The following is a 27247-nucleotide window of genomic DNA, read 5'->3' as shown; positions in this document are numbered from 1 at the left end:
AGACAGGGATCACTAATAAGCTCTTGCCAGAGCCAAAGACTTGCGCCTCACCAGCACAAATAGGTCAGCCGTCGACACAGCAGCTCTGTTGTGTCGGTCCTGACTAATCTATCATGACTCATGTTGCTGCACAAACACACGTATGGTCGAGATTTTGGCAGTTAAAGGTAAATTTGATGTAATTAATTTAACCCGGACAACATCCAGATCTTTATTTTGTCTTCACCCTCAAATGTAAAGATTTGAGGGTGCGACTTGCAAGCAGAACTAGAGCAGCAGCGGGTCATTTCATGTTCAGTCCATCTAGAATTTAAAATATTTCATCCACTTTGAAGTACCTGGGTAACATACTTTACTAAGTGTTGTTTTATTTCTCAGAATATGGCGTATGACATGGTTCTCTCTGCATGGACGCAGGCGGGGCTGTCGATCTTCCCCAGTGGTCATTGCATGAGAGGAGAGGTACACCCTGGACAGGTCGCTACTCCATCACAGGCCAAATAAATAAATAAATAAATGTCTATGTACTGATCAATATTCCTTAATCAGATTTTACTTGTTTGTTTTACATTATGATTTGCCTTATTACCGCTCTCCAACTCTTAGACTCCATCCGCCCCCCACACCTCCTTCTGTATCAAAAATAATAATATCTGCAAGCTCTTTATAAACATCCACAAAAATTCATGACACCCTGACACCTGTTTTCGCTTAGCTTTGAATCACCTCTGTGTTTCAGTGTTGACGTTTTACAGACAGGGGCAAAGTTGTTTTGGCACCCCTCTGTTAGTCAAAGAAAAATCCCCAACTGTCACTCAAAAAACCCTAAAACTGACAAAAGTATAAATAAATGAAGATTTATTGAAAATGAACCAATGAAAATCCACAGAATTATGAACAAAATAAAGTAATAAAACAGGCCTGGACAAAAAAGACGGTACATGTAACTCAATAATTAGTTCTGCAAGCATTTGTGGTGATAACTGCAGTCAAGCAATTTCTGTAACTCTCAATGCGACTTCTGCAACCTGTCGACGGGCATTTTGACCCACTCCTCGTGAGCAAACTGCTCCATTTGTCTCAGGTTTGAAGGGGACCTTCTCCAGACGGCATGTTTCAGCTCCTTCTATAGATGTTCAATAGGATTTAGATCAGGACTCACAGGAGGACACTTCAGAATCGTCATATAGCCTTTTTGGGTGGTTTTTAGCTGTTCTGGGTCATTATACTGTTGATAGACCCATGACCTACAACTGAGACTAAGCGTTCTGACTCTAGGCAGCACATTTCTCTCCGGAATGCCTTTATAATCGTGGGATTTCACTGAACCCTGAACAGATGTGAGACACCCAGCCTCCTCCATGTTTCGCAGCAGGGTCAGTTTTCTTTTCTAGGTGTGTTTTTATTTTTGTCTATGTGAACATGGAGCTGATGCGACTTGCCAAAAAGCTCTGGTGTTGTCTCATCCGTCCAAGGAAAAATCTCCCAGAAGCTTTGTGGCTTTACAGTATGCTTTGTGGAAAATTCCAGTCCTGCTTTTCATGATTCGCTTTCAACAGTGGTGTCTCCCATGAAGTCCACTTTAACTCAAACAGTGAAGGATGGTGCGATCTGACATTGATATACCCTGACTTTGGAGGTCACCTTTCATTTATTTGGGGTTTGTAATGGGCTCTTTGATCACCATTCATATTATCTTTCTCTTGAATTTGTCATCAGTTTTTCTCCGATGGACCTTAAACGTCTGCAACAGTATTCACAAGAACATGTTTGGAGATGATCTTATAGACTTTACCTTTAACACGTTTGTCTGTAGTTTTCCTTCTGATCTTCTGAGACAACTGTCTCCTTGGCTTCCTGTGATCCATGTTCAGTGTGGTAGACACCATGTAACCAAACCAGTAACCCTTTAAACAGGCAGACTGTCTGGTTACAAGACGTCTGTAATGCTAATTAGAGGACACACCTCAGTTTAACATGTCCAATCTCAATCTTTTCTAGGGTTGCCATCCTTTTTGTCCAGGCCTGTTTCATTGTTTTTCTTTTATATGATTCTGTTGAACCACAATTCAAAAGCAATGCCAGATTTTCATCGGTTGATTTTCCGTAAATTCCTATTATTCCTTTTGTCAGTTTCAAGTTATTTCAGTGACCTTTGTGAGATTTTCTTTGATGACCAGAGGAGTACCATCCTTTTTGTCCATATCTGTATACTCTGAATTTTAAACATGTTATATTTTCATCTTGGCTTCATCTGATAAAAGAATGTGTTTTAAAAGTCATCAGTGCCTATTGGCTTTTTTCTGCACAACCAGTGCCATGTGTGTGCAAGCCAAATAAGTTTAGCTTTTACTAGGCTGGACTGGACAGTGATATCATTCAAACTGATTGATCTTTCCATGGAACTTGTTTTTATTCATGATTATCCCTAGAAGAATTTAAAGCATTTTTTTTTATCAGGCAGGGATACCCTACAGCCCCAAGATATGAAAGCTTCTGGAACCTGCAAAGCCATGTTAACCTGGCAAGCCAGATTGATAATGTGTAGCCCTCTCGGTTTAGCACAATATCATTCTGGGTTGGAACCAAAGTTTGGTTTTAGCCAATCACAGTATCAAATGAAAATGTTGTAAGCAAGCACAAACATCGTTGCCACCAAAAAAAGGGGCACAGTGCTTCTTGCTGTTCCTCTTCAAAAAGATCAAATTGTGGATTCTGACAAAGCAGATCGCTGCAGCAACCACATTTATTTTGGTTTTGCTGTGGGTTTGTTACCTCTGGCTTCCGTCGGCACCACAGAGGTATGTCCCGCCTTAAACCATGATACTGAAACGTGATTGGCTGACCCATGCTGAGTTGCTTTTCGACCAGTTGAGGCGGGAGCAGGACAAGATGGATTCTCATGTCTTTGTTAATGCACAAATACAACGAGAATTCAGCTTGGAGGCAAAGTTAAAGCCATGTTGCATTTAGGCAAATTTTTACTTTCAATAATCAAAACTTTAAGAACAACCTCAGTAAGTGATCACAGGCAAATTCTTCTTGGGGTACGTTTGTATCATAAAATATATCTTTGGATAGGTTTTAGTGGTTCATACAATAAAATATTCTAATTCTGTGCTGAAAAAATAAGTCATTTAAGTCACATGTCATATGTTAGAAAGGAAGTTTCTGTATTGCTGATAGAAATTGATTTATTGGCACTTTTACTTTGGCTGGCAGACCACTCTCAGTTACAGAAGCATTTAGCAACCTGTCAACTCAATTAAATTAAATTGTATTTATAAAGCGCCAATTTATGAAACATATCATCTCAAGGCACTTTACAAAGTCAAATTCAATCAGATTATGCAGATTGGGTCAGATTATACTCCTCTAAATGATGTATGTGGCAATATTTTGGCTGCTAGGTAGAGAAAAGCGACATAACTCAGAAGTGTTGTAAGTCCTGTGAGAAAACTACTGCCAGTAGTGGCATTTACAATAGCCAACTTTGTGGTTAGTCTCTGCTTCTTTCAGACCAAAAGTTAAGTTTTTTCTCCCTTTTAGGAACCTAGACTGCATTTGAACATCTTAAGTTCAAAAACAGAAATATTCTGACTGAATATTTGTACAATAGCGGTATAATGTTACATCCTGTTCCCAAGAATATTAGAGGACCACAAGGAGGAATAACTCCGGATAGTTTTCAATGGGGTTACCAGATTCAGACCCTTGATACTTGGAGTGGCACACCAAAACCTGAATACAAAATTTAGATTCAGTTTTATTATGTTGCTGTTATATAGTATAGGGGATAATGGGGGCAATATCCCCAAAATATTCCTGAGTCTTGGAAAGCTACTGAACTATCTTGAAGGTGTTCCTTATTAGATATTCTGCTCAAAAGGATGACAGCAAACATGTTTTCCTTCTTGACATGACTGAACTGATTTTTATTACAGAATGTCACATCAAATTCAGCCAACAAATCCTTAATAGGAAAAACAATTATTTTAACCCTGTTTGTAGAACACTGTAACTCTGAGGGTGAATCTGCAAACATTTTCCTACTGTCCTGTAATGATCAGTCCTGGAATTAAACTCCAGCCTTTAGAATTAGAGGTTAAAAAAAAACGATGGTACATCTGATGTTTATCAGGTGAGGAATATCAAAAGATTGCCAGCATGAAAAACACACAGGATTCTTCATGGTTATCTGATTCACACACACGGACACACACAGAGTCTGTACCTGTAGGAGGGTTTCACCTTTTCTCAATTAAAATCCCCAACTTTAGGTCCCTTTAGTTTGCAGAGCCTCAGCTATCCAGACTTTATTCAGCCAAACAAATGCATCTGAACTCTGAGCTGGAAGAGACTGACTGGGGAGGGCTGAGTGGTGTGTTAGATTAAGAGATGAGGAGGAGGAGGAGGAGAAAGAGGAGGAGCTGCCGGCTTGACTTCCAGGAGCCGACAACATAAACAGAAGAGATGGGAGGAGAGATGGGAGGAATGGGCAGAAGAAGCTGGATGGATGGAAACGCAAAGGAGGAAGACAGTGGACTGTAGACTGAATAGGAGAGAAACAGAAGAAGTTAGCAGGTAGAAATGGATATAGTCATGGAGGCAATAATGAGAGAAGGAGATTTAAATAAATATATGAATCTGAGTAACTACAGCCAAAATTAAATTGATAGGTAAAGAAGCAATTTGGCAGGAAAATTGTATTATTAAAGGAGACACAGGATTTGAGAAGCAAGAAAAGGAAAGAGAGAAGTGGGGATCAAGGTGAGTAAGTGAAATGAGTTGGTTAAGGAGATTTAAAAAAAAGTGAAATAAGGGTATGATGAGGAAATATAACAAGGAAAACTGATCAGGATGTGAAATAAAAACCAAAGCATTAAATGGTACAATAAGAAGGAAGAAAATGGAGGGAATCAATACAGGTGTAAAAATATGTCCAGCTCCCAAGTCAAGACTTTACACAATACAGTGTAGCACACAGTATGTTCAGTGGTCAGAAATAGACCAATGCAGTTCAGGTTTGACCAGCTCAAATGTGTGCTTTTTTTTTATTTTGTAATTGTAAGATGGGTCTAATGTCAAATAATTAATTAAAACTACCAACTTTCTGTGTTTTCATGGTTCAAATAGTAAAATGATCTAAAATAGTCTTTTAAAAAGCCTCTCTTCATGGTAGAGTCACCCATTTTAAATTGGTTAAGTTGAAATAAAATATATTTTGTAGAAGGAAAGGTTCCCACCTGCACAATATGTTCATTAAGATCTCTGAATTAGATCATTTTTGTGTTAGAACGCACAAGTATCTCTGAGACCTACTAGCGGCTAATAGTTAGCCAGTTGCATGCTAGTCCTGCTGTCCTTGTAGTTTCTATGAAATAAATTACTTTATTTAAGAAATACAAATTAGGGTTAGTAGTGGTTCTCGTTGGAGAGCTATTGAAGTTCTCAAACCTTAATGCTGCGTTCAGACCAAACGTCTATTGAGCATCAAGGGCATTGGGTTTACATGTAAAGTCTACGGTGGACGCGAGAGGTCCTGCGGCACATGTCTCGCGCATCTTGCGTTGCGCGTTTTGAAACCTTAACGCAATTTGCGCATTTTGTGCTGCAAATTTAGTTTGACGTGCGTTAAGCGCCTCTAAAGCGGCCGATGCAAGAGTTGCAATTTCGGAACTTTTGCAGCTCGACGCGAGGCGTCATCCAATCAGAGAGACTCTGCTATGTGATGTAGTGGGGGATTTTCCGACAGGAAAAATCTTTTTACTTCGGATCGCCGATAAATGGTAACGTCGAGATGCCCAACCACCAGATAGGACAGATGTTCTTCAGATGAAATGGGGCGCCTGTAGTTGTCCGTGCGGGAGATGAGGGCACCAACGCCGGTCAGCAGGTTGTAAAACTGGGCTCGAGTTAAACTCCTGCAGTAGGTGGTGAAACCCACCAAACTCAAAACGCCTCTGAATTATTTGTGAATTCAGACACGGTGCAGATTATATTATATTATAAAGCCAGGCCACTCTCTCAATTTCATCAGCTATTTTCCAAAGAGTCCGGCAAAGAAAAAGGTAGCATCTCTCCACGGGAGCTACTTTGTCAGACTGTCAGAACGTTGAGGCTCTAGACAGGATGTTGGGAGTTTTATGTGCACAAGCATCCTAGTTGAGGTGTTGGACGCTTTATTGATGCCGAAAATGTGTTTAGTCTGGACGCAGCATTACTCTGGTTTGGGTGAAAAAAGGTGGCTCCAAGAGTCTCTAAAAGTAGAATGGGAGGCAGTTCCTCCTGTGCAACCAACTCCCAGTTTTGGTCTGTGAGACAGACACCCTGTCTACTTTTAAGATAGACTGAAAACTTTCCTTTTTGAAAAGGTTTATCTTTAGATTGGCTTACGTTATCCTGAGTATTTGCCTTTATTTCAACTCTTAATTTTCTCTTGTCTTTGTTTTTTTTTTTCTCTGCATAGTAGCTACATCTGCGACATTCTGTTTAGCTGTGACACCGTCTTAGAGGGGGTTATCAGCTGAGCTACTGCTGACAACTTTAAGTTCTCCTTCTATGGATCATTACTTGGCCAAGTCTTTCAGTATTTAGTCCTGTTTCTGTCATAGACATAGCAATTGACTGAGCCATTGACTAACTGTGTGCGCTTATTCACTCCATCCACTTAAAAACTGACTCAGAGTTTATCTGGTTAGCTGTGTTTCTCTCCTAGATGAAGCTACCACCGCTATTACGTTATTATTTTTGTCCAACTCTTGGATCAGTGCTTCTGTGTTCAGAAGCAAGTCAGCGACGCAATACAGGCGACTGTCCACTGTCCCTACACACTCATTGAGGAGGAGTGAATGCTGGAAGTCAATCACTTGCTGCAACCTGCTGGGTTTCCTTAGATATATTGTTTTTTTTTTTTACCACTTTGTATGAAACGATTAGATTGTCTGTAAAGCACCTTGAGATGTATTGGCGCTACATAAAAAACATAGAAAGATATTACAATACAGGATGGTCAACTGGGATTGTTTTGGGATGTCCAGAAAGAATCATGTTTGTGCACAGCCTGCAGAGCTCTTGTCTTTACCAGGACTGGTGATAAAAACTGTTTCCATCTGTCAGTCCAGTACAAATATGGAATTATTTGGTCATATTTGCCACTATTGTTTATTTTTTTTTTCCACTTTTGCTCTCTAATAAAATTAAAAATCTTATTATTGCAATATCAAAATGCATGAAATGAAGTTACCCATATTGAATGAAATTAAACTGTCTTTGAGTTTCAGTTTGGGTTTTCGTATTTTTGGCCATTTTTGTGGACTTTATAAACTTAATTTTTACTCATTCATCATGCGAGATATATAGATATTTTAAACAAGTAGTTATGCTTCTTGTAAACACAGACAAAATATCTACATCTAAATCACTGGTATGCATAGATTTCAATGTCTACAAGTTGCATTAATGTTGAAATCAGGTCAATTGCGCCGTCGCTAGATAGAACAAGACAGATTTTTCTTTCATGGGAAATATTGCAGTGAGTTAAATAAAGAGCTTGGGCCTCGAGGGATGGGAAACGTGCACAAAAAGGTAGGAAAGAAGGAAAAACAGCAGGAAGATGTGAAGATAATAAGGTAATGCTGGGTCAGGACGGGGTTTGTGGAAAAAGGATAAGATGTGAATACAGGAGACAAACAAGATGGAGGAACGCAGGCTTGGTGCTGGAGGAGCAAAAACAGATAAAAAAAAGGGAAGCGTTTTAAGAGTGATACAAGGGCAGCTAGGAAAAGAAGGGCAAATAAGAAGTTAGGAGGGAGAAAGACAGAGAGACGGAGAAGGAGGGAGGGAACCGCGCAAATGACCAGGAGGATTAAAACGTCGGGATAAAAGGTCTATAAAAAGGACAGAGAGGAGCGCATAGCTGACAGGAAAAAAAAGGCCGTGGGGAAATCTGCTCAAGTGAGAGATGATCAACTCGTAGGATATTTTAGTGGGCATCAAAAGCTGCCCTGAGCCCTGATCTGACCTGGAGCTCTGCTAATTGAGCTTGAATTAAACCACTTATGACGTTGGATATGTGGGATAACGCATTCATGATATTTAGAAAAACAAAAAACAAAGATCAACAAAAAGTCCGCATTTCTAAACGCAACCATTCTATAACCAATATGGGAGGGTTTAAAATGAAAAGGTTAAATCAGGTTATTAAGTTTTCGTTAAACTGATCTTGGCCTGCTTTTGGAGAACTATCAGCAAGTACAACTTAAAACTAAATATTTTGACATTAATAGTATGAAAATGACACATAAGCTATTTTTTTCTGATTTTCTGACATTGAATCAGACCAAACGTTTCCTGTATTAGTGTAGTTAGCATTAACAAAATAATTTCTATTTACTAAATGGTAGAATAATGTTAGAATGTTGAAGGATTTTTAACAATTGTTTCCATTAAATTTACAATCATTTCCTTAGTTACAGTAATACTGTCTTTTAATCTTTATGATTTGGCTCTAACATCTTGGGTATTTTAAATAAGATTTTTTTCAATATTTTTTATTTATTTAAGCCCATTACCTCTGACAGATTCAGGTTTGTAGGCCACTTTGCACACAGGCGCACACACACACACACACACACACACACACACACACACACACACGCGTGCGCGCTCACACACCTTTTAAGCTCTGCTCACACATTTTCTACTGGATTGAGATCAGGGCTGTGTGATGGATCACAATAAAACTATTTACATGCATAAATCAAGCGGAGCACTACGGCGAATGCTGATTGCTCCACTTGTGAAAGCAAAATCTGTCGAGCTCTATTTGGCATTAAGATATCACTTCTTATTGCCACATTGCTAGACAGGACACTGGGAGAAGAAGAAAAAAAAAAGAAAAACTTCCCAAAAATCATAGGTTCTCTTTTTTGTCCTAAAGGTCATGTAACATTTATGGCTTGAAATTTGTTTTATTTCTGTACACGAAGAGCAAAAATGGCTCTTTGAATTATAAAGGTTGCAGACCTCTGTCTGGCTGATGTGATGGAATTTGACTTCGTAAAGTGCTTTGAGGTGACTTGTGTTGTGAATTGGTGCTATGTAAATAAAACTGAACTGAATTGAAATGAAATGAAACAGGGCAAACAACAAAACCCAGAGGAATTTCATGTTTCAGAGCAAAATAAAACAAATTTAAATCACACTAAATGTGTAACAGAACCACTTCTAAACACCAAATTAGAGGCAAACCAATTTAAAACAGTACCAGACATCCCCAGCAACATATCCAGCAGAGTCATGAAAAATCCAAAGTGTTTCCAGTCCTCGAGAGAATTTAATTTACCTTTGGGATAAATGAAGTATTTTTTTAATTGAATTGAATTGAATCGTTAAGACTCTGGATTCTGTTTTTTAGCTGTTCTTCAAAAAGTCATTAAAGACCCGTGGAGGACCATCACGTTATCGCCACCTACCTTTCTGAAGAGGGAAACTAGGAATGATAAATTTAAAGGTGAACCTTAGATTAATAGAACACAATTTCCATCGCATGATTTAGGTTCTGTTATATTGTCTTTTTTTTACTGCCTATGTTAAAGCTTGTGTTGGTGTGAGCATGAGAACATGCCTATAACACGGCTGTCAACACATTTCAAAGCCCTAAAAAGAGCAGAGATCAGATTTGATGACTGTTATAAGAATTATTATTCTGAAGTCACTATGGCCTCACACCACTCGGACAGAGGAGGCCTGGAGACCTGATGTCTGTGTATAAGATCCACTGTTTTCTGATTGCAAGGCCAAATGCTGCAGCTGCTGAGGGATACTGATTGTTTACGATAGACTGTCTTTGTTTTGTCTCATGGGAAGGCCACGGTGCAGTATTAGGGGAAGCCCGAAAAGCGACACAGACAGAGACAGGGCAGACAGAGACTGCAGCGGAACCGAAGGGTGTGATTACTTTCCAACTATGTGAATCTCTGCTCTGTTTCTCAATAAAAGTGCTGGAACGTAAAACCACCGTCTCGTCATTTAGTAAAGATGGGAACTCAGTTACTATTGTTTAATATTCCACCCAAAACTCCCACAACAATTTGGCGTAAACGAACAGGATCTCCGACCGACGAGCGAGGGAGTCCGAGGACAGGAGCTGCTTTGGCCGGCCCGGAGAGGTTATCCGGCCTCTGGTACCCCGAATGGATTTTCAAGGGATGTGGAGGAGCTCCTGGTCTCGGAGCGTCTCTGGGCGTCGGCGCGAAGATCCGAACCTTTCTTTCATGAGACGGTAAGGGGATTATTTTCCAGCTCTTTTAAAAACAAACGCAATTGGTCAAAAAATGCTTGCAAGCTTTTAAATTTTAAACCCCATTTTAAAGTATACCTCAAGAAATTTTAAAATTAAAACTGTAAACCTAAAAGGTAGTAAAAGTAAAAGCCGGTAGAAATAATGAATTATATTTAATCCTTAAGGCAAATAAAACAGGGTTCGCAATACCGAACGGTGACTAAGGTTTAAACATTAAACTAAAATTCAAAATTTAATTAGAATACGTTTTCAGCTGAAATACGGACTTTCCCACAAGGGGGGAGGAGTGGCAGAGTGATTTTCACCTGGAGAACAGGTGACCGGCTGAGCAGTTTGCAGCTGGTCCATTAAAGTCCTCTTGTCTTGGGTTTGTGCAAGAGGCTGTCCACTTCTGTTGTGGATGAAAGCGGCAGGGATGCTTAAGTCCTTGACTGTTGCGAAGACGTTTGCAGCTTTGATAAGTGGGGACCCCGACCATTATACCAAAAAGGCGACCATCGGATGTGAGGCCTTTCATTTAGTTGGTCGATCGTGCTAAGGACGTAAAAAATAATAATAAAAACACAAAAAAAGGATAAAATAAATAAAATAATAAAAAAAAGTCTGGATGCAGAAGAGTCAGTGTAATGGTTCAAAGGCAGAGTTTTTCAGGGTCCAGCCTTGCCCCAGGGTGAGACGTTCGATTTCATGCTGAAAAACGTAGGGGCCCAGACGCATGACATGCAGAAATGATTTGAAATGATTTGATTAAACATGCAGATTTCTCACATAGGGGTTATTATTATTACTATTATTTTATTTTATTGCAGTACTGCTACTAAATAATAAAAATAAAATTAAGAGAAAAAAAGAAAAGCGATAAAAACAAGGAAACGGAAACGAAACTAAAAAGGCGTTGCACCGGGGAAGCGTTTACGTGGGGACCGATTAGGCACTTCCGTTGTGGATAAAATTGGTCAAAACTGCTAATAGCGACGTATAACTTTCAAAAATGGGTAAGCGTCCAAGTGTCTGCGAGACACAGAGTTGTATCCTTGCGGGACTGAAGCGTAAAACCGCGTGTGGACGAAGCATCGGGGGGTCGTAACCAGCGCACGCTCTCCACCTTTTAAACTAAGCGGGAAATTAACGCGTTGAAAACATCTTTCGGCGTTGACGTTTAAAAATTATGAAAAACATAGAACTATTTAAGATGGTGAAAAAGCAGGCCTGCACGTGTTTGTCTGTCTGAATGTCATCGTTTGTATGTAACCGTACGTGTGTATGTATCTATGTAACTAAACGTTCGTCTGTGTGAATTAATTCGGGGGTAAAAGTAATGTTCATGGTTTCAGAATGTTCATTTGTTTTGGGAGAACTGCAGCTCCGTAATTCAAATGACATTTTAAGCATGGACTATGTTAACAATAGAGGTACAGTAAAAGAGAGATTTAAATAACAAAGTTTGTTTTTTTAACATTAAATATCAGGACCAAATTAAATTGATACACGGAGAGATTAACATGGCTTGAACAGAAATATTTCAGCTTTGTTAGAAATTGGAAATAAGCGTTACATAAGCTTGTTAAGTTTACTGTTTTACAAATTTAGGCTGAGATCCTATCACTTGTTTTTTAGCCCTAAAGTAATTGAAAATTACTGAGATCTCATTGCTTATAATAATAATGATTTATCACAAACCAGTCCAGTTGAAAGAAGTTTAGATATACAAGATTTTTGATTTAAATAGATGAGGGAAAACTGTGCTTTGAACAAACTGTATGGAACTAAATATTGTTGCTTTTCTAGGGTTTTCTATTCATTTATTTTATTTATTTTTTACTTGGAATTTGAATGCAACTAATGAGAAATTTTGAGAAGCGTCAAAATATCAGAAGGCCACGTTACACGCGTCATCAGTTACAAAATCATCTGATGTTATTAGTTATGCTGAGCTGAGGCGATCCTCAGAGGGACAGCATAACCTGAGAAGGACAATAGATACGATAAACAAATCTGACCATGATTTAAACATCTGAATGTTTATGGCAAGGCTGGGTCTGTGTGTTCTGGCCTGGGGTACGAAAACTATGTCAGAGGAAAAAAAATAAATAAAGCCAGCTTCTGTAGGGGTTAAATTTTAATTCTAATCTTGGTTTGTTTTGGGTAGCTTTCTCAATGTGCTGAATTATGGGGAAAACTCTTATCATTTATAGAGAAACACTAAAAGCTCAAAAACTAAAAGGGAAAAATCATTGTTTTAAAGTTTCACACTTGACCAATTTAGATTGAAAAGGTATATATGAATAAAAGTATTACTAACAGCAAATACACATGGTCAAAGGACCAGAAGGATATCAAAAAAGTTTGTAATAAGTCAAAAACCTATGTCATATTGGAAAAGACATAATTGTGCTCCTTGGAAAACAATTTTGTTTTAGTTTTTTTGGTTCATTTCTTTCGTTTTTTTTTTTCTTTCTTTTGGAGGGGTTTTGAACAAAGTTTCAAAGGAAAGGTGAAGAATAGAAACCTTCCCAGGATCAGAAAAAAAAGGGAAAAACATCACGTTAAAGGGACACTAAGGGGACCAGGGTTTTAACTGCATGCTATTAACACTCTTGTTTTTCTCTGAGTTATTGCTTTCAGATTAAAGGAGTAATAATCAGATTTGGACACTAAATTATACTTAGTTTTAACCAAGTTATGCCAGATCTTCCAGCAGGAAAGGTGGTGTCTTAAAAATGTTTGTTGCTTTCTGCTATTGCAGCTCTGTCTTTCTGCTTCTTTTTCTTTGCAAAGAAACCTGGTCAGTATGATAGGATTGTGCTAACATAGAGATTTAGTCTCATTTTAGACATTCTCAGATGCGAGAGAATGCAGAAACAGTGCCGCAGTGCCATGGGGGGCTGATCCTTGGGACAAGGACTAAAGGTGATGTCATTGACTTCAGCCTGATCCAGTTTTGAGTTTTATTTTGTCAGAGACAAAGTTTGATTTATTTTTTCTATCCTTTTGTTTCGTTTATGTTTGTCATGTTAGAGGGAACACTGTAGTTAAAATGTTTGTGACTGTTTTGCTGTAATTTCTTTTCAACCTATGGAGCGTTTTCTTTGGCAAAAAATGCTGGCAGAATTCATTCTGTTTGCAGGCGTGAGGACTGGAGGATGGACTGTTGAAGGGAAGGAGAATGTTGGGCTGCTGAATTTAGACATTGGACTGAAAATGGACATTGAAGGACTATGACTGAGGCATCGGACAACCTTCGACAAAAACACAGATGAGTTCTGCAGACACGACTTCATGCATTTCACTTCAGATTTTCTTGTACACAATTAAAACAAACCACACATTACGAAACACATTAAGATTATGTAAAGGTGAAAACTTTTAAAGAAGCACCTTGATGGAATCATGGAGCAACTTAATAAATTAAGTGGGTATTATATCAACTTAAATAAATAAATGAATGAATTAGTTTTCACTATATAGTTAGAGTAATTTGAACTTTTAAATAGCATTTCATTTAATGATCATCTTAGAGTTAGCTGATTTCTGCTACTCTGAGGCTTCAATAAAACGCAAAGAAAATGTTACTGGCTAAAATGGGTAATGTTGCAATAAAATTAGCATAATGACACATCCTACTAACTAACATGGGTAAATTTAGGATTAAAGCATCAGTGTAAAATGGTTACAATATTTATGGAGATTTAATATCTTTCAACTAGAACATAAATAACTCAAAAGTCTTTTTAACCAGTTAACCCGTTAACCTGAGGGCTTTTAGATCAGGATAATGTAATGGTTATCGTCTTACATACAGAAAATAAGATTATTTTAATTAGATTAGATTATGGGGACATTTTGGATCTGGTCAGGATTGCTGGGGGCTGTGATGATAAAAGGGTAACAGCTTGAAGGTGATATCAATGAATGAAGGTTTTCTCTGAGGAACATTAAAGCAGCAAAGACACCCCACATTGGAACTCCTGTTTTGAACGGGACATAAGGTGAGATCCTTACAATGAGAGACGTTCCACACAGGGGGGTGTGGAGACCCCTGGGGCATGGCACCCAGGACGAGCTGTTGTGGACTTGACACAGCTGGTGGAACCAGAGAGACGACAAGGTGGTCCCACATGTCATCTGACACCTAACACTGACTGTAAAGGGTTCTGGGTTTTCAGGGTTGCTGAAAACAGAACGCTTCAGAGAACCTTTCACCCTTCCTGACCAGGCACTCAGAATACATAGATCATAGATCAGATTGCAGAGGCCTAGACAAATAGGAACGCAGAGACGCGTTCACCCAAGAACTTCTTAATAAAAGTCCTTAATCCTCAGTTTAAGAAAATAAATAATCACATGTATGGTTTACTTTATTTTAGGATTAATTTGGGAACTAATTCTGATTTGCTTAAGTAGCTTTGGTTGTTCAACAATGTTAGAACGTTTTCAAAAGCTCCTGCTCTCTCTCATTGCTTTGTTTGTAGAACCATGGCGTCCTTGAACAGTAACAGCATGGTATAAATATTTTGTCTTTTCTGTGCAGAACAGCACCTCACTTAAAAAAAAAAAAAAAAGAAAAAAGAGGGAGAGAGGGAAAAAGCTTTCACATGGAAAGGCTTTCTTTTTCTCAGTTGGGTTTTTTAAAATAATTGGGAAATGACATGAAACGAATATATTGATGAAATTATGTTGCAGAGAACTTCAACTGTCAGACAACAACAGTTAAGACACACATTGAAAGCATTCTGTTAAGAACTATTATGAATTTACTGCAGATACATTTGAACTTAAAGATTACTCTTTTAACTAATAATTAAATTGCAGAATTCTGAGAGCTAAATAATTGTGCACAGAAATATCTTGAATGTGAAAGTGCTTGAAGAATGTTTTAATAAATGACACATGAAAGGGGTTTTGATAAGAACACTAATTACACCTTGTTTCTGTTCTCTAGTGGGAACAAGGACTCGTGTCTGCAGACCATCTTCACAAAGTGTTTTATTAGAGAGAAATGCAAAATAAAATGCTCAGTGCCCATCCAGAACTGAACACTTATTACCATCCTGCTCAATCGTCCAGCCTGCGAGGAGGAACCAAGAAGAGGACTGGGGATGAAGAAGCCAGAGAACTCTGATTCCTTATTCTTCAACGGGAGGAGTTACCTGAAGAGACACTAAGCGCGATTAGATTATTTTCTGCCTTGTGCCTGAATGGCCTGAAGGCTTTCTTAACTTTGCGTTCTTGACGTTTAGAACTCTTCTCATATTGTGTTGCTGTTTGTTTAACTGCTCTGTTCCACTGACTCACATGTTTGATTTTTTTTTGTGTTATGAGATCTACACTTTAATATTACATCATGTTGATCAATATGGTTTTATGGTAAGAAATGGAAACTGTTTGCTTCAGACACACAAGGATCTATGGTTTATGCACCTTTTGATTTGATATAGGAAGAACCAGGATCGGATTGGCTCTAAAGATCCTTTAATATTAGCTGGTAATGATAACACTTAGATTCAATACAGGGGTTTCAGGCTCAGATTGGCCGAGAGCGTGATTTCACCTGGGGTCAAATCAGTTTTTGTCATCTTTTAGATAGGATGAATTTTTCTGATGACAAAGACCCAGCCTGCCCTCTGATGCCCCTCAGTGGTACTCCTGGATTTGTAAGGTATGAAAGTCATGGATGATTGTCCATGGGAATGGTAAATGGAGAACCAAGTAAGGGGTTTTACAGGGTGGGTGAAGAGTAGACGGATTCGACCTTGGTTACTGAACAGGTTTAGCTTACCATAGTCTAATGTAATTTTAAAATAATGTGCGCATAGGTACCTAAAACAGGCCTTACCTAACTAGATGAATCCTAAATTGTAGACAAAAGCTAAATCTTTGATCTTGTGTGTTAAAGCTCTATGAAGCATTCATGTTGATCTGTATTAAAAGTTCCAGCACTACCCGGTTCCAACACGGGAACCCCTTGGGTCCCACTTTACGAGTTTACAGAAATGGTTCCTCTGTGCTTTGTTCACATTTTCATATGATGGGTCATCTTGTTTTGACTTGATGCTGACGACGCCATCATCAAAAAAAAAAAAAAAAAAAGAGAGGAATGTTATAAGAATTATTATTCTGAAGTCACTATGGCCTCACACCACTCGGACAGAGGAGGCCTGGAGACCTGATGTCTGTGTATAAGATCCACTGTTTTCTGATTGCAAGGCCAAATGCTGCAGCTGCTGAGGGATACTGATTGTTTACGATAGACTGTCTTTGTTTTGTCTCATGGGAAGGCCACGGTGCAGTATTAGGGGAAGCCCGAAAAGCGACACAGACAGAGACAGGGCAGACAGAGACTGCAGCGGAACCGAAGGGTGTGATTACTTTCCAACTATGTGAATCTCTGCTCTGTTTCTCAATAAAAGTGCTGGAACGTAAAACCACCGTCTCGTCATTTAGTAAAGATGGGAACTCAGTTACTATTGTTTAATATTCCACCCAAAACTCCCACAACAATGACCCCTGAACATCCCAAGATGGAAGTCAGATACAGGAGACAGGGATGTAGAAGAAGGCTAACCTGTTTCCCCATGCAGCAGCAGAAACATCTGCAACTTTCCTCGACGTGACCAGGTCTACAGCACTATGAAAGGTTGCTGGTCCCCGTACAAATTCATTCTGCTTTTGCTTTTTCTTTGTCAAACATCTATTTTCAGATGATCCCATATAGGACAGCCTGATTAACTACAAAATGATTCAAGAAACGATTTAACAGAACCCGCCTGACAACATTATGCAAATTAAAAGAGCACTGAAAAAACACCACAACACATCATGCCCCAATCCACAGGAACTCCAGAACAGATGTGGAACAAGGTCACCGACATCTTCAGTCTGGAAAGTTAGCAAACCATTTCCATGGCTTCAGGACGGCAGAGGACCACAGAGACAGCCATTGTCCACAAATGGAGAAAACATGGAACTGTGGTAAACCCTCCCAGGAGTGGCAAGTCTGGAACAATGACTCAAAGGATGCAACTCCACCAGACGTTCTCAAAAGGATCACCGCAGCATCTGAAGCAGCTCATTTGGCCTAGTTAAAGTCAGCAAACACACAAAGGTGATATATATATATATATATATATATATATATATATATATATATATATATATATATATATATATATATAAAATAGAACATTTTCAAATTGTCACTGTTTGACATTGTGTTGTGTTTGCAGCGATGTCTAGCTGATATTGTGATCTTTGATTCCTGAATTAATACTGAAGTAGAGATGAAATCCCGTTCTTCTGATGTTTGCGATAAAGCTGTTAAGCATCTTTGTTTCAGGTTTTCTTCATATTTTATGGAGTGATTAAGCAATCTCTTCATTTAGGTGAACGTCAAGTTTTCACCTGTAGTATCGAAATAAAGATGTCACGTTCTGATTAGGATTCCTGGTTTTTATCCGGACACAGTATGAACGCAGTCCGATTATTGAACAGGGTGGAAAATCAAACCTTCCTGAAGTTGTGGTCACAAAGCCAAAGCCTCAAAATAATCATTTACAAATGAACAACATCAAAAATATGAATGACGGGGGATCAAAGACTTCAGTTGTCCTGTTTCCCAGTGTGTAAAAAGCGCTTAGTGCTGTAGAAATCATTTTGACCTGTGGCCCTACCCGCCCGTCTTGTTCCACTGATTCCAGGGATATCTTGCGGTGGCCCCTCCCCAGTCATCACTTCCTCTAACCCTGCCACACATTTCCAGGTCAAAGGTCACAGGTGGCACTGCACGGTCACGTCCTTAAGCCCATGTGCTGACTCCAGCTTTCTTCTCCAAAACAGGATGAACGATGTACAGGCAGCATTCACTTAATGCACTCGGCCACGCAGGAAACCCGTGTCAGGACCCAACGATGAACTTCAGGGTTAGAGCACCACCTGTAGGCCACAGCGTGTCCAACAAGACAGGAAGCGTCACCAAAGGCTCAACAGTTCAGACCAGCGCTTTGGGGGGTTTATGTCTATGAAATATTTACTATTAAAATAGTGCTCCTTAAACTTGAAGATGACGTGAACTTATAAAACTGAATGTTAATATAAAAGGATGTCTGTGATATCTGGTGTATTTACTTGCAGTAGGGAAACAGTAAGCATCCTCCTGGGAGATGTGGTTTTTGCAGATTACAGGATTGTACGTATGCCACACACTGCAAAAACAGAACTAAAAATAAGTAAAATTTTCTTGAAATTAGTGCATTTGTACCTGAATTGAGCAGGTAAATAAGATTATCTGTCAATGAAAAGAGTATTTTTACCCCTAAAATAAGATAATTAGATACAATGCACTTGAAGTAAGTTGATGGAGATGAGTTGTTCCTATTTTAAGTGCAAAAATCTTATTCCATTGGCAAATGATCTTATTTACCTGCTCAAATAAAGCACAAATACACTCATTTCAAGAAAAGATTACTTATTTTTAGTTTTGTTTTTGCAGTGCACTTTTTAGCTTCTTATTTGAAAGCAATTTTGAAAACTATGGATCATCTTCTTTCCGCTTCATAACTCAAAAGCTGATCTCAGCGAAAGGTGAATCTGAGTGAGCGGAAAATCCATCCAGGCCTGAGCGAAGCAAGAGCGAAATCTGAGCTGTAGGTCCAGAGAAAACACGTTCATGTGTGCCAACATGAAAGCAAGAGCAGAGACGCCTAAAATCAAGATAAACGTAAAGAAACTACACCCAGAATCATTAGCTGTGATGGAGAGATGATATCACAGAACAGAACGAAAACCTGTGAACCAGGACAGGGAAATCCTTGGACCATGGAAATTTTTTCCCCCCTCACCATTACTGTGGGCAAAATCCATCCATATTTATTGTTTATATCACAAAGAAGACAAATAAAAACAGCAACAGCAGCAGTAATGAGAGCAGTAATTTGGCTAGGCTTCAACTAACTGAGGACATCTAATGGCCCAGAAACATTTCTGAGCCACCAAACTCTGGGACATTGATTTCCAAAATGAAATATGGACTTTCATCTCAAAGGACAAGTTTGGGACACTGAGCAACGGCCAAGTAGTTTTTCCTCCTCGGCCCGGGTAAAACACTTCTGACGTTATCTCGGGTTCAGGAATTACATTTTCTGAACTAAACAGCTGTGTTGCATTGGTGTTACGCAATATTCTAATGCTGAAGGACAGAATTTCAGGCTGTTGTTGGCTGTAAGCGAGTATTGTCAAAATTAGCAATGATAAAAACTTGAAACATATTTATGCGACAATGACGATATTATGAGTTGCAGTTTTGTGACTGACTTACTAAAACGAAATAAACTTTCAGTGCTATTCAGATTTGTTGAGATGCTCCTTTACTTTAGTTCGTAAAGATTTCTGTGTCCCTTATTAAATAAAAATAAAAAAAAGTTTGCCAGTCTGCCTTTAAAGGCTCCTACATATCCGGTAACATGTGCATGGCTTGTTTTACACTAAAGATCCACTGAAATATTCACTGTTTACCATTTAAAATACTGTGGGCTGCGAGGCCGTTGGAACAATTTTATAAAATGCTTAGAGTGAAAGTTTAAAGGTCACTCTGAGGTCTTGAGTAAGCCCAGTTAAATGAGCTGCAACTTTGATGTTTCAGAGGGGACAGAGTCCAACACGGCAAAGCTCCACATTACAGGAACTCTCTCTCTCTCTCTCTCTCTCTCTCTTTCTCTTTTCTCTCTCTCTCTCTCTCTCTCTCTCTCTCTCCAGTAAACACTGGCAATTCTAAATACACGCAGCATAAAGCGATAAAGGAGGATATTATGATTAGAAACAAGCGGAGCAGGTGCAGAATAGTTGATGAAGTACTGCTGTGTATAGAATCACCTGAACATCGAGTTATGATGATAAGAAGACGGCACACACAACGGTCTTATGGAGTCGGCTCAACACTCTATAGTAATATCACATTTCCTAAAAGTAATTCATCTTAGGAAAGTAAACGTCCCAGGGATCTTTGTTATAAGCAGATTTATAGGGACCGTAACAAGGTCCACAGATAAGGGCCGTCCACATTAAAGCCAGATAACAGGGCCATTTGTCCTCTGATAATTTACTGCACGGGATAAAGGAGGCATGTCCCACAGATCCGTGTCGTCTGCTGCAGAGTGAAGTGAAATAATCAAGCATCGCTGGGATCTTCCTTTAATGTGGATCAGCGTTATCACCGTCCACTGACGGCCTGATTGTTGACGGCCTGATTTCCATTATTCTCACACCATCCATCACGGCCTGTCTGTCTGTCGGTGTTTGGGGTGTACCGGGTTCTCTGTGGGGAAGTTCAGAAAGCAGAGGAGGAAATGCCAACCGGGACAGAGAAAACAAGATTCCACCCCGGGTTGTGGATAACGTGCCCTCCTCTCTCCGTCGCCGTCCCTCCTCTCTAAACAGGACGTTCGCATCCACGCCCATCATCCCCGGCCCGTTTGGACGGCCCCCAGCCTCCTAAAACTTCCTCGGCTCGTGATTTGTTCTGGCGAGTAGGCAGCGAGTATCCAACGACTTCCTGTCGGCGGAGGAAATTGCTCTTTGGTTTTTGTCTGCGATGACGTCAGCCTTGCTCGGGACACATTACCGTTTCCGTTTTCTGCTTCCTGCAGGGGATTTAAAACGGAGTGGGCAGTGAGTGGACGGGCGGTTGGATCTGAATGGCTGATGTTAAACTACAATAAGTTTGTAAACGACAAGGCCGTAGCTGGGATAATACATCGTCTCTACAACCGGAAATATGGACGTCATTTTTTATTTGAGAAGGCTCTTTAGATTCTGGAAACTTACTGACATAACATCACATGAGGACAAAAGCTGAGTCCAAACTAGAGCGAGACACTGGTACCTGTCATCTTGTCTGACCAATAGCATCTAGTCAGTCTTTATCACTGAGAGGTCACTGTCAATACTTCATTTTTCTTTCCACTTTGAATCAGTTTTTTCCAAAAGCAGTTCAAAAGGCTATGACCTACGACAAGGACTGCAGCGACGCAGACAAATGAGAACAGCGAAGCGAGGATTTCTGTAACAGACACAAAGCAGTGTGAAGTTGAATGAAAATAACACCATTTTCCAAATGCTTTGCAAATAATTTTTTTTAAAAGGGTATTACATGTATTGGCATTTAATTTCCCTGAGTCAATACTTCATACAATCCTATTTAACAGCAACAGCTGCACGTTTCACGTCTGCCTGTTATGCAGACACAGAGGTTGAGGTTTTCGTCCGTTCTTCTTGCCCAAGCCAGACGCTCCCCATAGATTCCCATTTGGATTAAGCTCTGGGCTTTGACTGGGCCATAAATATACACACTTACGCTTAAAAATAGACGTTTTCATTCTGTGTATTCAGGATTGTGGCCTTGCTGAATAGTGAGGCTGCCCTGTATCCGGCTCCATCAGGCTTCCCTTCAGCTTTGAGCAGCTTCCCTGTCCCTGCTGAAGAAAGGCATCCCCACAGCATGATGCTGCCATCAACGTGTTTCGCTGTAGGGCTGCCGTTTCCATTGTGCTCCACCCGTAGCATTTTGCACGTAGGCCAGAAAGTCAAATTGAAGGTTTTCTGCTCACCTGACTAGAAAACCTTTTAGATGGTTTGTGGCAAACTGGAAATTTAACTTCCTCTGGCTTTCTTTCACCAAGGGCTTCCTTCTTGCCTCTCATCTGCAGGGGTTAGGGTGCATGTCCAACATTTATCCTACTTTGTCTTGCTCTAACACATGAAATCCCACTAAATACATAGAAGTTTGTGATTAGGATGCGACAATATTTGTAAAAAGACATCCAAGTTTGGATACAGGACTCCCATCCTGTTCTTGCTGTCCCACTTACAGAGACAGCTGCATACTATTAAAAAAAACGTACGTGCTGAATATATTTTATTCCTCCTCGGAGAGTCTTTAGTTTTGCCCCAAGATACGTGCTGCATCAGAATATTCTTGCAGGCACACGACTGTTGTTGCCGTCCCCTCCGCACCAGAAAACGGGAAACTTCCAGCACCTACAGCCGTTTCTCATGTACTTTGAAAGACAGCTTGACTAATTTGGTTTTGTTGAAACAGGAGAAGTAAACGCATACACTTTCCAATCCTGGTGTGCATCTTTATTTTATTTGTTTTTTGCGGTTTAGTTTTTTCTTTTTTTTTTCTCCCCACTGTCTGCAATATGCAATGAGACGCATGTGTGTTCTGGTGAAAGTCGAGCGTCTCTGTCTCCGGCTGCGGAGGCTGCAGCCGTTTCCATCTGCTACGCTTCCAACAACCGTGAACCTTTAAATTCCACCTCTACTGTCCTTATCAACTTACAACACTGTGTAAGCCTTTAATGCAACATTGCTGTCATCAACTGGAGTAATGGTACCCCCCCCCCCCAAACCCCCCAACCCCACCCCGCCCCCCCTGGCTCCGCTCTGCTCGACCAAACACCCAAACACAGGAAGGAGAATTAAGAGAGAGAATAGAACAAAATAAACCGCACACACTTAAATTGGGCAAACAAAACTGTTAAAAGTCCTTTTTACTTTAGCTTTAGAACAAATGGTTCTCAAGAAAATGATTAGACGAGTGACTATTACTTGGTATTATTGTTTCCAAGGATCGCTGCATTGTTTCTGTCCGTGGCAAGGAGTGAATCGGGTCTCCAGCTTTGAGGCAACGCTCATAATTCTCCAGCTCGTTACGCGCTGAGGTGAATAACCACGCAGTACGATGCAGGCTTCAGCGCAGCAGCCCCGTCGTTCACATTTCCTCCTTCCTAAAATGTGTTATGTCAAGGGTTTTTGCAAAAAAAAAAACACAGATAAAGGCAGCTTTTATGCTGCTTTCTGATTGGTACTTAGATACACATACTAAAGATAGCCAGATAACCGCTTCACAGATGTCTGTTCGACTGCATTTAATCGTTCCTTTGCATGACGGGTAACTACTCTGATTGTTATCCTTGGCCAGAAACCAGAAAAACAAAAAACAAAAACAAAAAAGAAACAGAATAGCTTGTAAAGCATGAGAATAATAGCCACACTTACAAAATGTCTGCACCCAATTATGTGCCAGCATTTTATGTGCCACCTGCAGCATTTCGTGTTTTGCAACAGAGCACTCCTGATTTCCCTACAGGCTCAGACTAAGACCACAAAGAAACAGATGAGTCTGACAAATCTGGTATGCAGAATGGTTTATTTTATGTGAAGATACAGCTTTAATCACACGATCAATTATGGTGATGCTTCATTCAATGATGGGACATTTAAACTGAAATAATCTGAGTCTTCATGGCATAATATTCCTTTGCTGCAGCAGCTTTTCTATTTGAATGGGATATTATTCTGCGTTCGAATGCTTTATGCTTGATTCTATGCAACACGTCTTCTGTTTTGATCCGGTTAGCGAAGGACGGCGTCACAAATCTGACCCACGTCGACACAACCCAGGACAGTAAGCATTGGCTGTTGCTGACATGATATGGGGAGAAAGCTTGTACTCGCTGACAGCATAGAGAAATGTCAGGAGAGAGTGAGGGATGTTGTCTGGGCCGCCGACTTCAAGAAGAACAGGCCATCCTCTGAACCGTTTGATCACCGGTTCCCAAGATTGAGTGGAGAAAACCCCATTTGATTTCATCAGTCTTGTCTGCTTTGTCTTGCCATCCTGGAGAAAAAAAAAGACTGTGTTTTCTGTTCTATGCAGACCTGGATGAGAGAAACTAAAGCATCCTGCCAAGACAGGTGAAATTGTTTATGTTGGCGAAAACAGCTAGATTCAAGGTGTCTGGATGGACTGGACACACTTTTTCTCCTTCCACCTCTCTCCCTTCTTTTAAGGGTCACATAAATAACAAGAAAAGATGATGACACTTTCCCACAGAGAACTGAGAGACACGTCAGAAAAGTCTCACAGCTCTCGGAGCCTGAATTGGTTTAAATGTTAAGCAACCAAGGCTCATTTAAAATTTATACAAAAAACCCTTTAAAGGGGACATATAATGATTTTAATGCCTTCCTTTTCACATTTAAATCATTCTATATAAAGTGGATCTGCAACGCTTTGGTCTGAATTCATCGTTATTGTTGCTCCACAGCCCTTCTACCTCCACGGTTCTGAGTTGCATTTGAGAGCGATTTGTTTTGGTGAGGTCTCTTTAAAACACAACCCCGCCCCCCTCCAGGCCCCAGAGCATCCACTCCACCCCTTTTGGCCATTTTTGTAGTATGCTAGGGGACGGTATAACAACTTAGCCTTTTCACTTATCCACTTGTAGCTTCAGCACCTTCAGCTTCAACTACAAAATCCAGGTGAGAAATAAAAATGTCAGATTCGCAAAATCGGTGAGCTGGAAGTCGATGACCTTATTTAACAGCTCCACAACAAATACAGTGATGTAATTGTTAAAAGTAGAATAGGGAATAGAGAAAATGGCTTGAAAAATATGACCCAAACAGAATATAAAGATATCTACACACCAGCTAGAGGGAATAAATTGAACTTTTATGTACTCCCAGAGACTCTAACTACACAACCCAATGGATTTAAGGGGTAAAAAAGTGGATTTGGCATTATATGTCCCTGTTAAACTCCGGTCCGTAGAAGAAGATTATGTGTTTGTTTGGTCGAATTACATCAGTAAATACTTGTAAAGATAGATTCATTAGTTTGATTAAAGATAAATCTTTACTTTCATTCAAGCTGTAGCTTCAGAATCTTTTTTAAGGAGCTTGAGCGATGTGCTCTCTGAAGGAAAAAGGTCCTAGTATGGAGAAATCAAAGGACTCCTGAGCTTTTCAAATGTATAATCAGTCATTCAATGAGAAAGGGAAAGTAAATCATGTTGGATTGTCAATCCAACATGATTTATTTTCCTTTCAGATTAGTTAACTGGAAGAATATCTGAGGCTCACATAACATTGTGGTTGGATTTATAAAAGTGTTCATCCACGCAGCATCATTCATGTCCAAACTCTTCAGTTTAACAGCGCTTTGTGTTCAGATCCGTTTAGCTTGTCCATATTTTATCATGCACACAATCACACACTTCAGTGTATTTTATGGAGATTTAATGCGATAAACCGACACAAAATATTGTGTTGAGTTAAATGTGAAATGGAAGCAAAATCCTGTGTGGTCTTGATCTTTTGTATGTTGTGGTTATATGTTTGGCTCCTCTGGATCAACTCTTTTCTTCCTCCAGGATTGTCCGCTATTTAACTCTGACCAGCTGCCCTGTTTCACTGGAGAACAGCCTCCCCACAGCATGATGCTGCCACCACTTATTCCACGGGTTTGGGGTGATGTTCAGAGTTAGTTTTCTCTCACGTTGGGTTTTTCAAGTTCAAAGTTGTGTCATCTCATTAGACCAGGGACGAACTGGCTGTAAACTGGCTTGTGAACAACTAGACAGATCTGCCTTGCAAAGGTCTGATTACTTTTGCAAGTCCCTAGCACTTTAGACCAATATAATAACCTGTGAATCCACTGTTTTTGTTTTGTTATTTTGAGACTTTAACAGCTCTTTTACACATACTCTACCACAGACTTCAACATCTGGCAAAGTAACAAGAAGCTGACTCAACACTCAAACTAAAAGGGTTTTGACTGAATCCTGAAGCAGATGCAAATTTTTGTTTCTTTGGTAAACCTGATTCGATTTAAGCAGCAGACTTTTGATCGATTCACATGTTAAGAGTCTAAAAAAAAATAAAAAATCAAGGAATGGTCGAGATGCGGCTGATAGACTTTTAAGACCTATGTTGTAAATTTGCCTTAAAATGCATAATGAAAAGGAGACGTTCAACAGATACTGATGCCAAATCCACACCAATATTTAACTCCTCAACATCAAATGTTCCTCACCCGACATTTTATGTTGTTTTTTTTTATTTCTTTTGACTGTTGCTGATAACTGGAAGCAGGCCAACGTTGTTTGATATGAGCTCGCTTTGAGTTAGCTAGCACCTCTTTTTCAGCACTAACCTTCAAACATGAAATCCAACCGCTGAATCTTCCTTGAGATGAAACTGAGCAACTAACCTGAAGTCACTCGCTCGTTCTCAACCAAATAAACAGGGATTGACGTCTTTGTTTTTCACTCGCCGCCCCACGGGGTGCAGGAAACACGGCATAGCATGCAGCAGCGTAGCATGAACGTGTGTGGCCATACATTTCCTTTCTGTCAGAGTGCAGTCGTTCACCCAAGGTTCGTGTAAGGATTTCATTGTTTTCTGCTTTGATCTGGGCCTGCTTCTGCAACTTTGTTTAATTTATGATGACAGTGATAATAACCAGGGCTGAGGCTGGCTGCTATACACCCAAATTCACAGAAAGCACAGAGAGCATATCCAAGGAGCTTAGCAAGAAAGTTTTGAAGATTATTTGTCAGATCTGTTTGAGATGCAGTGGTCTCAGTGAAAATTTTCAATACACAGGATTTCAAATGTGAAAAGAGACAGAAATACATACATGTTTGGTTTATTATCACATCCCCTCACAAATCTCAACACATAGCCACTTGATCCTTTTTTTAAAAAAACATAAGTCTGATGAGACATCAGGAAAAACACACCAAAGGAAAAGCTCCTCAGTCCTTTTGATTCTTCCCCCAAGGTTCAATTACAATCCCAAATAAGACAAACATGTCTGAATAAACTCACGCGGGTGGCTCAGACGCACAAAACCTGCTGAACTCATTTCACTATGTTTATATAACTGTATGATGTAAAAGGCCGTTTACTTTGAATTACGGTTATTGCTACTCCTGTGATAATATCTGAACGGCTGCTCATGATTGAAATGTTTCCTCAGCACACGGCCATGACAGGCCAATGGTGCAAAACCCAGACCCAGACAAAGCTGAGAAGGCTTGGTCATGGCTGTGTTGCGTGCTTGGCTTTGCTTGAGGGAGTGACTAGAAATGAAAATAT

At 39.8% G+C, this 27247-nt stretch overlaps 1 protein-coding gene across 2 annotated transcripts in view; it reads right to left on the bottom strand.

Annotated features, from left to right (window-relative positions):
• arhgap36 (Rho GTPase activating protein 36) overlaps window positions 1-27247 on the bottom strand; it is an 85419-nt gene that overhangs the window by 38432 nt on the left and 19740 nt on the right. Inside the window, exon 1 of one of the 2 annotated variants that reach the window (XM_012874974.3) lies at window positions 4235-4355. The exons of the other annotated variant lie outside the window; for it this stretch is intronic. The gene's annotated coding sequence lies outside the window, so the exon portion shown is untranslated. Of the gene's footprint in view, window positions 1-4234; window positions 4356-27247 lie in introns of those variants that run through there. 2 annotated transcript variants of the gene reach the window in all.

This window comes from Fundulus heteroclitus, chromosome 14 (genome assembly GCF_011125445.2).
Source record: "Fundulus heteroclitus isolate FHET01 chromosome 14, MU-UCD_Fhet_4.1, whole genome shotgun sequence".
NCBI classification, from domain to species: domain Eukaryota; kingdom Metazoa; phylum Chordata; class Actinopteri; order Cyprinodontiformes; family Fundulidae; genus Fundulus; species Fundulus heteroclitus.
Note: the sequence above shows the minus strand (reverse complement) of the source record. Positions and strands in the feature narration are given on the sequence as shown.